General features: G+C 27.9%; 1 protein-coding gene and 1 long non-coding RNA gene across 5 annotated transcripts in view; one reads left to right on the top strand and one right to left on the bottom strand.

Moving 5' to 3' along the window:
- LOC122268736 (uncharacterized) overlaps positions 1-3,414 on the top strand; it is a 53,419-nt gene extending 50,005 nt beyond the window's left edge. Inside the window, exon 2 of the long non-coding RNA XR_006224663.2 lies at positions 1,872-3,414. This is a non-coding gene — a long non-coding RNA (uncharacterized lncRNA). The remainder of the gene's footprint in view (positions 1-1,871) is intronic.
- Positions 1-12,629, bottom strand: part of LOC107436387 (paired mesoderm homeobox protein 2A-like) — a 109,779-nt gene that overhangs the window by 66,460 nt on the left and 30,690 nt on the right. The gene's annotated exons all lie outside the window — the stretch shown is intronic.

Raw genomic sequence — 12,629 nt, forward strand, 5'->3', positions numbered from 1 at the left:
AAGTAACAAAACCGAAGTGAACTGGAATTTAAGATTATGAAATTATTTTATATAACTGACGGATTTATGTACATCATCTTTTGAGAATATATTATACAACTAAAATAATTAATGCATTTTTATATGAATTTCATTAATTGTTTCTGTTAAATGATCAAAGTCCCCTCCGCTCAATTTGAACAGAAAATATCGATGGTTCTTTTGACGCCAAGAACAGCGAAAAATAATTCATGAATAGAATAAAAGCATTTGACCTCTGTGTAAATGTTCTCATTTGTAAGACTGCGTTCTATTTGGAATTAAATTGAAACAACTCCAATTTTTCGACATCGAATACGGATAGGTATTACACCACAGTTTTCACAGTGTACTAATAGTCATGATCTTTGTTAACTACAGTTTTAAATAATTATATTGAATGACTGTCAATTGGCCTAAAAATTCTGGTGAGGAAATGTTCTTAAAACGTTTCTTTTTCTTTGAATTTCCCAAATTAATTCTAATATTTTTAGAGATAGTCTCACTTGAATAATATAATTTAATTAACAATAAAAGTCAAAAATTAAATATTTTTATTTTCAAAAGTTTTACCTTCCTGCTATGGAATTGTATTATAAAGATTATGTTAATTTATATGATGAAGAAAATAATTATTTTATTTTTTGTATTTTTCATGTTATTACTTTTTGAATAAATCCATATTTATGGTTTTTCATCTGATGATTTAGTTTCAATTAGAAGTTAATTAACTTATATGTAGTTGTTACGTAATAAAAAAAGTTTTTTAAGTATATATATAAACTCAATAAATATTGAAATCTTAAAGAACTAAATGTATATCATTACAATTTTAATTATCTACTGAAATAAGTCATAAACGTTATGGGATTAATTATTAATCATTCTTTTCCTCACATTTTGGTATTTAAATTGAATATCGATTGAAAGTCGTTGATGTTAATACCCGGAAATGAATTGTAAATGTCAAATTACATTTATAACTTATGCAATATGATTGTATTAATTATTGTAATTAAGCTGGCAAAAATTAATTAAACAAGAAATTATTTGACGCAAAATTAAATGAAGCGTTTTTACTTAATTAAATGTCAGCACATATTCTTGTATAGAAATTATTTTTATGAGGCGAGAATTCTCTATGGGAAACGCAAAGAAAGATCCGTTTAATTAAAAAATAAACTACTTAAGCGTTCTTGGATTTTAGGTGATATTTTTGTTGTACTTAACAAATTTTTGTTGATATAATATAATTTGACAATACAATATTTTTAAAAAATTGGGGGGGAAAGGGGATCATATATTAGATTAGGAAAAATAGTGCTTAAAATAGTTTTTATTAATTTTTCCTCAAAAATTTAAAGCAGTACAATTACGAGGTTTGTGGTAAGTAATTTAAGACTACACACCTGTCAGTATTTAGATGTCTTTTTTTAAAATTAATTTTATTACAGTGTTAATTGGTGAACACCGATTTGTATTCTTTTAACGTTAATTGCCTCAAATACAAAGACAATTATCAGAAATCTAAAAACAGACAACTACTTTTCAAGAAGTGCTGATTGTATAGTTTTGTCAAAAAGAGAGAGAATACCGCATGAGCTCAAGTTTTGACTCGCCTTGTATCGAAAACCGAATAGAGTAAACCATCAGTTTATTTATGAAATTTAAATGAGGAATATTAAAAGTATATTTAGAATTTTCTTCTCTTCGACAGTTGAGTTCGGTCATTTTTTATTTTTTATTTTTGATTCAACATAAGTAATATGTTTTCTTAAGTGGGCATTAAATAAAATTTTTAATTTTCCGCTGGCTCGTTTTTTTCGATAACACTATATATCTGTCTTTTGCAGGCGTCGTATATGGAAGATGACCTCCCACGTGACGTCCGCTACACATTCCCGTTGTTTGAAATAATTTCCAAAGCCTTGAGGTAACACTGTGGCTGAAGTTGAACTTTTTTGTAACATCTGTTATTATTTAGCCTTCTTTAATCTTGGCACTCCACGGCACGCGTAATAATCGTCTAAATGACGTCGAGAAGAAATTGAAAATTGCAAGCTTGTCAATTGATTGTTTCCTGTTAAACTTTGATTTTGAACAACAACGCTCAATAGGCGTCAAATTATTTGTATCTTAAATAGTCATATAAAAAGGAAATGTCTTTTTCTCTGAAATTTTAGTGTTAGCTATCAAAAATATATGCCTACACGTTTTACAACTCTCGTATTTGCTCACTCCACTTTGTATCGAAATCTGAGAATCTAGGACAATACTGTGAAAAACTACTAAGTTCTTATTTGCTAGATCTCTCTTGAACGATTTTTAATTTTATTTAGGCCAGTGGTTACGGGTTTCAATTCGGAATGTTTTTTTTTTGTTTTGTTTCAACTGTTGTCAAAAACATTTCTAACAGCAATATTTCCTCAGCCCTGATTGTATTTTCTCCTCCACTCATGAAGATTGTCTTTAAAGTATCAAAATCATCATCTTCATTAGCATCTGTATCTTCATCAGCAAAACCCTACTGTTAAGGATACATGAGTAATACATGTAATTGTAAAGGATGAGTGTCCTTTACAATTTTCACAAATTGTAGAGCCTTTTACACCTGATTTTCGGCAATAGCAAGCGTCTATACAGCATTTTTGGCATTTGAAAAATGTAATCTTTAAAAGTAACTGTGGATCAGATTCGTTGTTTGTGAAAATATAGTATAATGTTCAATATTTGGTATTTTGCCATCCCCAATTTAAAGGATTCAGCATGTTTTCTAACTATATCTGAACTAGCAGGTAAATCCTCAAGAGACGAGCGGCTTCAATCGTAGAAGGTAAGGGAACCATGTTAAACTTGGTTTCAACAAAGGATTTTGAAAAAATGTTTTATCTTAAGGTATTTAAATTATCTTCCTTTTTTACCTCCGTAGAAGGTTATTAGGAATCTTTGCCCTGATCCTTCTATTATCTCCTGTTTATTTTCTTTTTTACTAGAAGATTTTTATTCCGAACTTGCAGATTCATGCATTTCTTTTTTCATTGTCTGAAAATTAGTATCACAAACCCATAGACATGAAGGATGAGAAGATAATTTTTTAATGGTTGAAAACCATTCATGGGTTGGGACTTACCTTTACCTGGTTTCAAAAAAGGCTGTTGGGGATGCCGATTCCGTGAATAAGATGAAATGATCTTCGCTAACCAAATCATGATCTCGGGTAGCTGTTATTACAGTTTCCCCAATCATATAATCTGCTTATTTCACCGAAAAGCTTCCCCTTTGAAGTTTCTGAAGGAGCGTGGACATTCTTTTGCTATCATCGTTGAAAAGGTTCCTGAACTGTTGTTATTTTTTCATTGAGCATATCCTCTATCCCAATTAAAAAATTTCTTTCAATGTTTGTCACCTTATTTTCGTCCGAAATAAGCTATTTAAGGAATTAGAATAACAAATTGGTAATAAAAATTGTCGAGAATTTGTCATTGATAGAAAAATTAAATCTAAAATAATATCCACTTCATTAAGAACAGCATTTTAAACAATTAAAACAAACTTCTAGAATTAAAAGCGAACAATTTTTTCAACAAAAAAATTAATTAATTAATATCTTCACATCATGTTACCTGACATTCGCTCATCTCGACATATCATGACGACGCTCATCTCGATTGTAGAGCTCTTGAACGATTTTTAATTTTATTTAGGCCTGTAGTTACGGGTTTCAATTTGGAAGGTTTTTTTTGTTTTGTTTCAACTGTTGTCAAAAACATTTCTAACAGCAATATTTCCTCAGCCCTGATTGTATTTTCTCCTCCACTCATCAAGATTGTCTTTAAATTATCAAAATCATCATCTTCATTAGCATCAACAGCATTTTAAACAATTAAAACAAACTTCTAGAATAAGCGAACAATTTTTTCAACAAAAAAATTAATTAATTAATATCTTCACATCATGTTTCCTGACATTCGCTCATCTCGACGTATGGGGGAGATTTAGAATAGTTAAAAAATTGAAGAACTTATTATTAGTGTAAAAAAAGCCGTCAAAGCAACAAAGAAGTAGATGTTATTAAAACAATAGTGTTACTATAATATGTATAATTTCAGCATCAATTTTGGCAAAATGAAATTTCCTTAAAAAAATTAACAATTTAGGTCAAATTTCATCATAGGTAAATAAGCCTGTTTGAAACAAAATATGTCATATTGATACTTACTGTATGCGAAATTTATTGTTCTACAACTATTCTACTACTACTGCTGCTACACTTTTTTTTATAAAGAGAGTTATCAGGGAGATATTTAGAAAACCCGCAAAAACACCTTGTTTCAAGTCACGTTTTTTAATCTCGGAGCCGACGCCCACTTCCTCGATGGGGGAAATCTTATTTAATTCATATTAAGACACAACCAAAGCGATAAAACTGAAAAAAAACTTTGTCGGCAATTTTTTCCGAATTTGGCCTGTTTTTGCTCGCTAACTACTGGAATAATTGCGGGAGTCATATTCTTTTTCTTCATGTAAATAGATTTTTTTATTATTTTTGTTCAAAATATGCGTAATCAAAACGAATCAGTCCAGTTAATAATATTTAGAACCCGCATAAGCTTTCTCGCACATAACCAGAACTGTAATCACGAAAAAAAGCTCCGGAAAAAAACATCTGGAAAATAAGCACCGGAAAAAAGGACTTGGAAAAAAAGCACCGGAGGAGAGATAAAAATCTTCTACAAGAAACTGTTTTTATTTTTTTATTTTTAAAGAAAACCATGTTTAAATAACGAACGCTGCTCAAAATGCATGTTTTAGAAAATGAACAACAGCCAAAAAATACGCCTTTTCAATGTTCAACTCAAATTTAAGTACTAAACTAGGACTTACATTTCCTTACTTTTTTTAAAGAACCAAGCGTAATTATTACGGGCTAAGTTCCATACTTCATAGTCGGGTTGGCTGAGTATATTACTCTTTAACTTTTCATGTAATCTCTTCGAATTCAGAATTCTAAACGATGAAAAATATAAATTCGTACAACGTGAATTTAATATTACTATTAAATACTTATAAAATTATTTGTAAAATGCATGAGAAAAAATTACGAATTTATTTGAATTTATTAGTTTATTCTTTAGAAAAAAGAAAATTCATATAAGAGTGAAAAACAGAATCAAATGCTACGTCTATTTTCGTAAATAACTATTTCTATTTTCTGAAAGGCAGTTTGAGCTGTGTACATTTTCAAAAACACACAAAAAAGTTCATTGTCTCATTCTAAGCTTTGCCTGATTTCATAAATACACATTTTGAGCTGTGTCCATTTTGTTAAACACGTATTTTGAGCTGCACCCAGAATAAAATGCTCACCGACATTGTATTTCGTTTGCTGGTTTTTTAGAAACTTGGTTGAATTCAAAAATGTTGGTTGTCTTCGACAGCTATAAAATTGCTTTGTATTTGTAAAAGAACGTAAATACAATAGAAATAATCAAAGTTAAAAATTACTGAAGTAAAATAAAATAAATAAATAAATATCTGCGCAGATTAGCTCTAAAAGTATTAAAAATAAACATTTTGAAAACATAATCTGTGAGTTTCTCTCGAGAATTTTTAAATTGTGCTGGCAAACCTTGTATGCATTCAAAAACAGAAAGGTAAATGTTTAATTGATTATTATAGCTAGAATGAATAATTTTGACTGTTCTTTTAGATATTGCATTGACGAAACCTTTTCTTGCAAAAGAAGGCTTTCATAGCTTTGTAAAAAGAACAATGTACTTCAACTGATTGAGTTCATAATTTATTGGTAGGACTAAATTTTAAAGAAGTTCGTAACCTGCAAACAGAGTCCAATCTTGTTTCAACGGTATATATCAAAAATCGGTTTAAGAAACGACTTGGAGCAAATTCACAATTACTTATTCTGTCTAATAAAAGAAATTAAAATTATTATCAAAAATATACTGTTGACATAATATTGCACAATAAATAAATTTTAGTATTATGCACGATATTTGAAATATCGAGTGTTTATCCATTTTTTGAGTATTTTAACAATTTTCTCTAAAGCAATATTTAATTTCTAACCCCAATTGTTTCCTCAGTTTGGAAAAGAAAATTTTAAAATTATTTCCATAAAAATGCTTTTTTAGTAACAATAAAAACTCTTTATCAGCATTTTTATTAAGTAAGATTATAACGGTGATGATAAATCCCGAAAATAAATATTCATTTACTGACGTGTTTGCAAAATATCGTCAATATAATCATTTTTCACCGACATACTGGATTGACTACATTCAATTTTGCAAATCTGATTCGTAACTAGTACCCCTCCTAAGAATTACATAAGATACAGTTTGTCAAAACGTTGAGATATTTGGCCAGCTTTTTCTCGGTTCATACCCCTCTCTAAAATAACTAAATACAAGCATTTTTTTCCTATGATATCCTTATTTCACCAGTCATGAGCTGGCCTTTTCCTTCCTCAAAATCACTGTATGACAAGAGAGATATTTGGAAAGGAATTTAGTTACGGCGACCCAGGCAAATATGCCCATACGCCAAGAGATATTTGGAAAAACTATGCGAATATTTCGAGAAAATAATTCAAGTTGGAACACTTAAAAATATCCGCAGAGAGCTGACATTGTTTAGATTTTTGTCGTATTCCAACTTGTCTATATCCTTTTCAAGAAAAGAAAAATGTTTTTTTTTTCTTTGCTCCGACTATTTTATGCAAAATAATTTTTGAAATTTGTGGGAACTTATTTTTAATGTGAAACGTCTAAATTTTGTTTATTCACTTTTGCAGCCAAACAACTAAAGATTGTCGTCTCCATTCTTCGTCCATCTTTAAAATGACGAACGCACCATTTCATCATATTTTTAAAAATCTCTTTAAGGCTTAACATTCTTTGCGTTCGTAGAACTGAACATTCGGGAGGACGCTCACAAACAGATGTAAACACGTCATAATACGGCAATAATGACGTCAGTAGACGGAACCAGAAACATGTGTGCACATGCGTGGAGAGTAAAATGAAACGGACACATTCTTTAAAAAACAGCAATCTTCGACGGCAGTAAGATATACAATATCATTATTAAAGTGAACACCAAATGGTATGTCTTTATAAGGACAAATTTTTAAATATTTTTGTTACGCAATAAATGCGTAAATATTATAAAAAGAAGGAACAGAAATTTTATCCCAATTATGTTATCAATGCAAATAACCTAAGTATGACGACACTCAAAAGAGAACCAAATTTAAAATAAAAAATTTTGGTAAAATAATTTATGCATTAAACACATGGTTGCAAAAAAGGGTCAGCAGTTAACTGTAAAAAGTTATAATATAGAACATTAAGGAAAGAATTTAAAAATTTTAACTACATTTAAAAAAACCGTAATGAAAATTTTTTTTAAATTCTTTTTTCACTTCAAAAAATTTAAGTGTAAAAATTTTAGCGTATATTTACACCAAAAATAATTACAAAAAATACACATAAAACTCATTTTTACGAGAAAATGAAAAGTCATTCAGTCTTAAAATAAAACTTGTCACAGAGAGAATTCGAACCAGACTTCAGAAAAGAACAGGATATAAAAATAGACCCTTTAAAACCAGTCCTTTAACAATTAAAACAACATAAATTTTCTCTTTGTATTTCAATTAGTTTCATATGCTCTTTTTATTCCCTAATCACCATGCTCTACCCTGAATCTCGAGTTGAAGGCTTTTGGTTTTAATAAAAAAGAAATATTTATTAATTGTTTTTTGAAATATTTTTTTAATTTATTTTTATTTTTCATTTAATTTATCTAATTAACATGCGTCATGAAGTCATTAATGTATTATGAACATTGAAAACATTAGAGCATTAAAAACAATGAAAACATTAGAGCATTAAAAACATTGAAAACAATAAACAAAATAAATAAAGTATTAGAACATTAAAAATACATAAAAAAAGAACATTAGAACATAAAAAAAGTGTGAAAAATATCATAAACATAACATGAACAAAAAGTTAATCGAAAATTATTCGTTTTTTGAAATATCGCACTTTTAAGAATATGAAAATATAATGTGGCAGATCTTTTAATTAGTTCTTTAATATTTTCAAAGTCTTTCTTTCATAGCTTTGCTTCTAAAATTTCATAATTAAAATCTGCAATTTAACGAGTACTTTGTCTAAAGATAATTTTAAAAAATAAATAATTTTTTCTCGAGAACATTTTATTTTCAGCAAAAGTCATTTCCAGGGCTCGATGGCGTATTAATAAAAACATGAAATAGTCATAGCATTAACAACACTATATTGACATTTTAAATTAAAGTATTAAACACGAATAACCCGCAAGTATTCTCTTTTCTTAATAAAAGAAGTATGAGTTGAGAAATTTTCTTATTTATATAATTAAAATCAATAATATTTAGGTCTTATTATCCCCGATTGCGTATTAATAAAAACATATGAAACAGTCATCCCATTAATAACATTTCCATTCCAAATGTTAAGCGCGAATAACCAATGAGTACTTTTTTAAATAAAATAAGTACGTGTAGAGAAATTTTTCTTATTTATGAAATTAAATAAAATAATATTGTGGTCGTTTTATTTCCGATTGCATATTATTGAAAGCATTAGAAACTTCACCCCATTAACAACATATCAACTCCTTCATTTCAAGTAATAAACAGGAAAAATATCCATCAACTATTCCTTTTTTTTTAATAAAATAAGTATGCGTAGAGAAATTTTCTTATTTAGATAATTAAATTCAATATTATTTAGGTCTTATTATTCTCGATAGCGTATTAATGAAAACATATCAAACAGTCATCCCATTAACAACATTATAATAACATTTCCATTCCAAGTGTTAAGCACGAATAACCAATGAGTACTTTTTTAAATTACATAAGTATGTATAGAGAAATTTTTCTTATTTATATAATTAGATTAAATAATATTGTGGTCGTTTTATTCCCGATTGCATATTACTGAAAGCATTAAGAACTATCGTCCCATTAACAACATATCAACTCCTTCATTTCAAGTATTAAACACGAAAAACAATCATCAACTATTCCTTTTTTTTCAATAAAATAAGTATGCGCAGAGAAATTTTCTTATTTAGATAATTAAATTCAATATTATTTAGGTCTTATTATTCCCGATCGCGTATTAATGAAAACATATCAAACAGTCATCCCATTAACAACATTATAATAACATTTCCATTCCAAGTGTTAAGCACGAATAACCAGTGAGTACTTTTTTAAATTACATAAGTATGTATAGAGAAATTTTTCTTATTTATATAATTAAAATATAATTAAATTAAATAATATTGTGGTCGTTTTATTCCCGATTGCATATTACTGAAAGCATTAGAAACTATCGTCCCATTAACAACATATCAACTCCTTCGTTTCAAGTATTAAACACGAAAAACAATCATCAACTATTCCTTTTTTTTAATAAAATAAGTATGCGTAGAGAAATTTTCTTATTTAGATAATTAAATTCAATATTATTTAGGTCTTATTATTCCTGATTGTGTATTAATGAAAACATATAAAACAGTCATGCCATTAACAACGGTCCAATTCAGAAAGTCCAATTATAAAGAGACCGATAAATACCTATAAGTTTATAAAGCAGCTAAATTTATTCACATCTCATGTTCACGCATGTGTTTCTTAAATCGTATGTTCCAAGTGTAACATGCGTGAAATAGTGTTCGAAGATTTTCGCGAGAAAATGTGAGACCCAACATCGCCAATGCAAAGGTGAATTTCAAAATCGAGGTGCCTGGGAGTCGACGATCCGGAAAATCGCGTACCCTAACTCCCCTAGAAGTTTGTTACAACATTTATGCTACCTTTTATTACATATAATGTTTTGAAACTTGTACATTTTGATAAAATTAGGCTGAAAATGTCATTTGAAGAAAAGAAAACTGTAGCATTGAGAGAGAAACCAACATTAAGGATTTGAATTCAGCGATGTGAAAATATTCAATATTCCTTAAAAAAATTATCCGAGAGAAAAAATTTTTTTTCTTCGGTGTAATAATTCAATATTTTTCTATTACTGTTACGACCGTCCATTCGTTTGTTAACACGTTTTATACGAGGTCATTTTTGCTTTATTTTAAAAGGTTATTTTTCAGATAGTATTCGTCATAAAAATTTTACTAAACTTTCGCTTCGTAATGAGAATTATTTCGCTTCGTTATGAGAAGAGCAATTTAAGATATAATAAAGTAAGAATGAGGAATGTAAGGAAACCAATAGGGGCAATGATAATGAGTCAACAATAAATAGCTGTGAATTTGTCAATGGCCGAATCATTGAAGAACATTGTAGTAAAGAGTCAAATCAGTGAATGAGTATATAGATGCTGAAATTTGTTTATAAACTTATAAATTGTTTGACGGCTATCGATGACAACAATTTTTCATTATTTAAAATTATTTTTAACAAATGACGATATATTGAACACGAAATACGACAATAATTTTTAGCGAAAATGAAACCGGAAAAATAATCAAGTTTGAAGAAGCTATTAAAATTGTTTGTTTGCCTCAGCTGTAACACACAAAAATTTTTTTTAATGTTTATGCTTATATATTTGTTTGTTATTTAAGATTATGCTGATTAAAAATATTACCTATGATAAATATTTATTTTAGAAAACTAGAGGTGTAATTCTCATTAACTAAACTAAAGGGTTTCTTTTTTAAAATTGGGTGCATTAATTGTTATTTATTTCGTTCTTATGTTTCCTAAATGAGAATTTTGGGTTGATATAGAAAAAAAAGATATAGCATGTAAAAAAAGCAGCAATTTTCCACAGCGTTATGACTATACCGGCGAAACAAATCGTTATTTTTTTCCCCTTAAGAAATTGAAGTTGAAGGGCACCGTTTTCAGCATGACCCGGAGCACGAAAACGTCTACCGCCGGCACTGTTCCCGATTGCGTATTAATGAAAACATATGAAAGAGTCATCTCATTAGCAACATCATATCAACATTTTCGTTACAAGTATTAAGCACGAATAACCAACAAGTATTCTTTTTTTTTTTTAAATAAAATAAGTTTGTGTAGAGAAAATATACTCATTTATATAATTAAATTCAACAATATTTATGCTTATTATTCCCGATTGCGTATTAATGAAAACATATGAAAGAGTCATCTCATTAACAACATCATATCAACATTTTCGTTAGAAGTATTAAGCACGAATAACCAACAAGTATTCTTTTTTTTTAAATAAAATAAGTGTGTGTGAAGAAAATATACTCATTTATATAATTAAATTCAACAATATTTATGCTTATTATTCCCGATTGCGTATTAATGAAAACATATGAAAGAGTCATCTCATTAACAACATCATATCAACATTTTCGTTAGAAGTATTAAGCACGAATAACCAACAAGTATTCTTTTTTTTTAAATAAAATAAGTGTGTGTGAAGAAAATATACTCATTTATATAATTAAATTCAACAATATTTATGCTTATTATTCCCGATTGCGTATTAATGAAAACATATGAAGGAGTCATCTCATTAACAACATCTTATCAACTTTTTCGTTACAAGTATTAAGCACGAATAACCAACAAGTATTCTTTTTCTTAAATAAAATAAGTATGTGTCGTGAAAATATACTCTTTTATATTATTAAATTCAACAATATTTATGCTTATTATTCCCGATTGCGTATTAATGAAAAGATATAAAAGAGTCATCCCATTAACAACATCATATCAACATTTTCGTTACAAGTTTTAAGCACGAATAACCAACAAGTATTCTTACTTCTTTTTTTTAAAATAAAATAAGTATGTGTAGAGAAAATATACTCATTTATATAATTAAATTCAACAATATTTATGCTTATTATTCTCGATTGCGTATTAATGAAAATACATAAAACAGTTATCTCATTAACAATATCATATCAATATTTTCATTTCAAGTATTAAGTTCGAAAACACGAACAGCCAACAAGTATTTATGACTAAATTAAATAATATTTATGTCTTATTATTCCCGATTGCGTATAACTGAAAATATATGAAACAGTCATCCCGTTAACAACATTATATCAACATTTCAAATAGTAAGCACGATTAACCGAAAAGTATTTTCTTTAATAAAATAAGTATGCGTAGAAGAGTTTTACTTTATTAAAATAATGAAATTCAATAACATTTAGATCTTAGTATTCCAGATTGCTATTAATTAAAAAATATAAAACAGTCATCCCATTAAGAACAATATGTCAATATTTTTATACAACAAATAATCTTTCTTTTAATAAAATAAGTATGTATAGAGAAACTTTTCTTATTTAAGTAATTAAATTCAATAATATTCATGTCATATTATTCGCGATTGCGTATTTATTAAAAAATATGAAACAATCACATCATTAACATACATCACCAGTTTCATTTTAAGTATTAAATACGAATAACCAACAAGTATTCCCTTTTTTTAATAAAATAAGTAAGAAGAGAGATATTTTCTTATTTATATAATTAAATTATTAAATTCAATAATATTCTGGGTGTTATT

The sequence above is a fragment of the Parasteatoda tepidariorum genome, chromosome X1, assembly GCF_043381705.1.
Source record: "Parasteatoda tepidariorum isolate YZ-2023 chromosome X1, CAS_Ptep_4.0, whole genome shotgun sequence".
NCBI lineage: Eukaryota > Metazoa > Arthropoda > Arachnida > Araneae > Theridiidae > Parasteatoda > Parasteatoda tepidariorum.